Here is a 6082-nt window from a genome sequence, read left to right as displayed (position 1 = left end):
CGTCAGGACCGCAGTAACGTAGCTGATTTATTAAGTACTTGGGGCTAAAACAACTCGCTGAAGAGCAGTAATTTTGAGCTTTGCAGCGCTGGTTCTGAGGGTGTAGCTGGGAGCGCGTTCCTGTGTGGGAGCCCTCAGGATGTTCAGCAGAACAGTCCCTTCTTTCACCAGCAGGAGAGCTGAATGTGTAATCTCAGGTTTGCCGTAATTAGTTCTGATGACAGAGCTAAATGCCGTGGCCAGGACTATAAATCAGCAGTTAAACAGGTTTCTGCAACTGATCATAAATCGCAGACTCCATATTTTAAACACTTTTTTTTTTTTTAAGAGCTCAGGGAGGGGCAGGCCAAGGACAGGAATAAAATGTTATCTGAACTTGGAGCCACAGCCTGGAACCTCCCGTTTCAGATCTTACTGATTTCTCTGATACCTTTTGTCTAGAATGTTATCTTTCAAATATTTCAATAACTGAGGTTGATATTGAAATAAGATTCCAATTGTGTTGTCTTTTTTTGAGAAGTAAGTTTAGGGAAACCACGTGATGTTTGTTGGACTCCATTTTGGAAAAGTAACTGCGTGACGCCTAGTGGTCCAGCCCAGAACCAACTGAAACAGTCCAGCTCTCCCGTGTCCGCCGAAGCCGCCTTTATTTTTAGTATCTGGCAGAGCAGTAAATGCTTTTCACGGCCGTGTAATAGTTTTTCAAGCCAACTGTTTATTCTTTGGCTTAAAATTTACACTCTGCTAAAGTCTTCGCTCTGACTTTCCTGAGGCAGATAGTAATATTTGGACAAAATATGTACATGAAAAGCTTTTTCCAAAACCCCATGTAGATTGCTGGGTGGCATTGGTGCCTTCTAACGAGGGAATGGATCTTAAGTACTTCGAAAAGCCTGAGGCATTAAAAACCGGGGCCCTGCATTTCAAGGAACTAATCCAGTGATTCTCAACCGTGGCTGCACATTAGAATCACCTGGGAATCTTTTTAAAATCCTGATTTCTGGGCCTCGTCCTCCGGGAATTCTGTTTCTTTGTTACGGGGTGGGGCCACAACATTAATAACAAAGAAACAGAATTCCCGGAGGATGAGGCCCAGAAGTCAGGATTTTAAGAAGGTTCCCAGGTGATTCTAATGTGCAGCCACGGTTGAGAACCACTGAACTAATCTTTATTATGAAGTAGTCAGAACATCTGTCCAGGTTTTCAGATTTAAATGAGTGAGAAATTTTCTGCTAGAAAGCAGATCTATGTTAGAGTAAATGTCAGTGAACTGTGAGAAGATTATCTTGCGAATGTATATCTATTACTGACCTCTGTAGTTCACTGAGACATAAGACATGACCCATTTTCCATGGCTGAGGCTGGGATGCTCTAGATTTTGATAAAATGAGCAGAGCTGCATTCTCCTGTCTTTACTGTTTTATCCGCCCTCCACACTCACCTTCGAAGGAAAACAGGCCCCACACGTTGGCAGGGTGGCAGCTGCCATCCGCACAGAGGCTTCTGGGAACGGGATTCTTGACTCCCGGCGAGCACGTGGCAGCCAGCAAATAGATCAAGTTTGCCAGGAAGAACCTTAGAAAGGCGCCAAACCATTGTGCTCTCGTGTTAAGGAACATTTGGTGCCTCCAACAAATGTATTTCCTATTCCCGGTGAGCGTTCTGGCGGTATGTGTTCATTTTGCTAGAGTTCCTTCAAGTACCCTGGCTCCGTCAGGAGCTTCCTCCGCACGGCTTTTGCGACCTTGACCCTGGACGTAACCGCAGGCTTTGGAGGGGAACGCCTATTAAAGGCCATGCCGCATGCGGTGTTCAGATGTGCTTGTAAAATGACATCTGATTGTCTGATAGTATTAGCAACCCCTTTTTAGATTTAAATAAGGGAAGCAATCCATTTTTACTTTAGGTGTGTGCCTTTGTGCCTAGACGGGGTTTCTTAAGGCGGCACAGAACCGAAGGAATGAAGGGAAGGGAGGGTCTGACCCGAGAGGAGCCTCGGCCCCCGGGCGCTCCTGGATCGTCCTGGAAGCCCGGTCCACCCCTCCTGCGCCATGGCTGGCTGCCTCTTGCTGACTTGCTGCAGGGGCCCGGTCGGTGACAGGTATGGAATGAGGTAATCTTTTCCCACCTCTAATTTCTGAAGGGTGTGTCTGTCCAGTTATTACTTGTTCATCGAACTTAGAGGGTTAGACACCAGCAGCTCCAGTGCAAGCTGTAATTATCGATGTCTGTTTCATATTCCTCTCTGAGTCCTGGCACCCGATCAAGAAGCTAATGTATCACTTCATCTTCGGGCTGAATGTGCCTCGACTCATGATGTTTTATTTGATGGGATGGCATACAAGCATGATTGCCCAGAATAAAAGCTGTTCTCGTGTGTCACGTGGGTGATGCCAGAAGTCGTCGTGAATGTCACAGGAAGACTGAAACAAATGGAGCCTCTCTTTGTTTCATTCCTATCTACGTGATACCTGAGAAGCGTGTGCTGAGCACCTACTGTGTGTCAGACACCAGGCACACTCCTGCAGGGGCCAGGTTACTAAGCACAGACTGCTGGGAAATGGATGTAAACTGTGTTAGGACAACTTGACTTTTTTAGGTGGGCTTGTAGGAAATCAGTACAAGAAATATCGACATGTAACTAAGTGACGGAGATGTTTTGGTCACACACGTGTACGGTCTGTCCCGGATGCAGATTCCTCGCTGGGCGGCCAGCTGCAGTCACTCACCAGCTTAGCGACTGGTTGCATGTGCTCCCCTTACAGCGAAGGGTTGGCACCTGTTTTTTAGGCTCAGCGATGAGGGTCACAGAGGAATGAGTGCAACTGTTTTTGCACAATACTTGACTATTTTCTTATTTCTTTGCAATTTATTGATTTTTTTTAGAGAGAGGAAGGTCAAGAGAGAGAGAAACATCGATGTGAGAGGGAAACATTGATCCATTGCTCCCCATATGTGCCCGACCCGGGATTGGAGCCACAACCTTACTTGGTGTACGGATGACGCTCCAGCTAACAGCCACTGGCCACGGCAGTACTCGGTCATTCTAAGTGTCAGGCTTTTCTGAGCCGGTGCCAACATGTCCTTTTGTTAGAATGGCGGTGTCGGTGCCTGCAGTGCCCGGGTGGTGTGAACTGCAGGTCATACCCCCCCCCCCCCGCCCCCCACCTATCCTGACCCAGGAGGATGTTCCAGTCAACGGGACTGTGCTCCACGCAGTCACTCCGAGACCCAGGCGGACGGCAACTCTCCCACCTTCTTCCCCGTAACCCTGGGTGTCACCAGCTCAGTCACCTGGAGGGAGAAGAGCGTGGAAGAGCACCCTGGGCAGTCGTGGGCCTGGCCTGGGATTGGGACAGTCCTGCTCCCTTTGCTCTGGCTAGAACTTGGTGGCTTCATCACACCCACCTGCACGGAGGCTGCAAACTAGATGGGCTGTTTCCCTGGAACAGGAAGTAAATGTCAGTAACCAGCTGGCAGTGTCTGCCACATTGCCTCAATCACACGTGACCTGCCCTAAAGAGACACCTCAATTCTACTCACATCCCAGAAAAGGCCACCGGTTGGAGAGCTAAACTGTTCTCACACTTCCCATCCAGTGCTCTCGGAAGCATCCTTCCCAGGAAGGCAGTATGCATTTCACTTGTGTTGTCGGTGAGGAAGCAGGTGTTGGGAGGTTTAAGAGAGACCCCTAAAGCTATACCTCTAGCGTAAAAGGGCCAGGATTGGGACGCAGGCCAGGCCTTTGCTCTTTCTCCCTGTTCCTGGGGTTCGCGAAGTGTGATCCATACGCTTCCTGCAGGCAGAAGAATCACTTGTTAAAAATGAAAACTCCAGGCTCCCTCTGGGCGGGGCCAGGGATTCTGCAGTTTAATAAGCTTTGCTTAATGCAACTAATGTTAAAGAACCATTGTCTTGGAGTAGCATCTCCTTCCTACATGGGATGCTGGAATGGGAGAGAGAAATAATCCAAGGGAACGTGCATGTTACATCATGTAGTATAAATGCTGAGTCTAATTCCATTAATAGAAATGCTCATAACCACTTTCATTTTCAAAAACAAAGAGAAGAGAGTTTCCATGTCAAAGCACTCCATTGGAAGCCCGGCTTGTACTTGCTTCCTTGCCAGCAGTGCTCAAAAATAAGAAAAGGAACAGAAAATCCAGTCCATGTGCGTAACAGTTGCATTCCCCTTGGCAGAGGGCTTCATTGAAGTCCTCAGAAGTTTCTCTGCACCTTGGGAGGCATGTTTATGAAATAATACACTATCAGAAGTGGCCCCAGCTCCACAGAAGCTTTGTGAAGAGCCCAGCTTTGTCAGGAGCAAGCGGCCTTCGGGACTCGGTGTCCCGGGTCTTTCACCTGCAGGACAGCTCAAGGTTGGTGCTAGAGCCTTCTCCAAAGTTAAGGGCAGGTAACAGAATCTGGGAGCAATGGGTTTCCCCCATTCTGTTTCTCCATTTTTGAAATAAGTATGTCTTGAAGACTTGTAAGGACTGAGGATGCAGCACTGAACAAAACAAACCCTCACAGCCCCATCAGGTAGGTACTATTGGCATCTCCAATTTTCAGAAGGAGAACCAAGATGCAGAGAGATGAAGGAACCTGTCAGTGAGAGGGAGTATAATGACTTGAAGTTCATATGGTTGATTGTGGAGTTGTCATTAACATGCAGAAAGCTCCTTAGCACATGAAATGTATAATACATAATTCTTCATCTTTGGAGACATTTCTGTTCTAATGTGTCCTCAGTATATTTTTCTGAAACCAAAAGATTTTTGATAAAGTTATTTCTTTACCTTCCTCTCTGCCACTGGCTTTTAACCTTCTGAAAGCTATGGACAGACCCCCCTCTCTGAAATGATACACATGTGAACGTACACACTGTTTTGACATGATTCTGGGGGTTCATGGACCTCCTAACCCCGCCCCATCTAGAGGACCTGCTAAAACACTCCCATTCTACGGTACCCAGCCCACTACGGTGGGAAGGCCCGGAAACCCCATCCCATCTCTGTCCTAAGTTAGGAAGCTATCGCGGACAATCTACAATACAGTGGCCATTTCATCCCGCTGGTCAAGGCCACACCTAACTATTCCCAGGCTACCTGCGATTTAGGGATAGCAAAGGTTAAAGCAGTTTAGGCTTTTTTGGGTTTCTTGCGATAGACTTGCAGTTTCTGAGATAAGCTAATGGAAATACTATTTGTAAAAATAGGTTCCATCTCTCCTGTTTATAATCTTGACAACACTTAACACTCTTGATAAGCATATTTCTCCTCCCCCTCCACCCACTAGTGAGGAAACCCAGTGGTTGAAGTGTTACTGAGTTTTCCTGGGCCTCAGGGAATGGAACAGTCATGTCAAGACCCTTCTGGAAGGAGAAAGGAGGATAAGAAGAGAGACTTTCTAAATCATGTCAAGTGCTTTGCTTGACCTCAAAAAATACTTAGCCAGGGATGGTAATTGACTGACAGGGGGCCTCAAAGGAGGAAACGGGGGATGCATGAAAACACTTCATAGAACCGCCCAAAGGAAGAACCTGGAAAGTTCAGCTACAGATTTTCTGAGAAGATGAAAGGATAGGCATTAGCGTATTCAAGAATTAGGCACTGAGCCTTCCCCATTTGGAAGCTTAAAAAAGAAGGATCTGCTGCCCAAGACAAAGAAGGAAATGATGTGGCCCAGGGGGAGCTGTCGCTCACACATGCACTGTCCAGGGGGCTATGGGAGGATTGGAGCCGCCATGTTGGCTTCTCTAGAGTGAAGCAGCAAAAACACTGTCTAGTGGTTGCTAAGCAACCATAGCCCATCGCTGCCCTTTTCCATTAAACATTATCTGCCTTCTCAGATGGCTCTAATTTGTTTTTTTAAAACAGGAAAGGTAACACAACAAAGAATTATCCGTGCGACCTCACCGTGAAAATGCAGTTGAGGTGAAGGCTTTTGCAAAGATGGGATGACTCTCGGGTGGGATGTTAAGGAGAGTGACAGGTGACTGAAACCTCTTCCCTGAAGTATGTCATCACTTGACCCCGTGTTTCCTGATGCCCAAAATAATGGCCCGGAGAGACAGTGATAA

The sequence above is a fragment of the Myotis daubentonii genome, chromosome 13 (assembly GCF_963259705.1).
Source record: "Myotis daubentonii chromosome 13, mMyoDau2.1, whole genome shotgun sequence".
NCBI lineage: Eukaryota > Metazoa > Chordata > Mammalia > Chiroptera > Vespertilionidae > Myotis > Myotis daubentonii.
The sequence above is the reverse complement of the archived record's forward strand: the minus strand, read 5'-3'. Positions refer to the sequence as shown.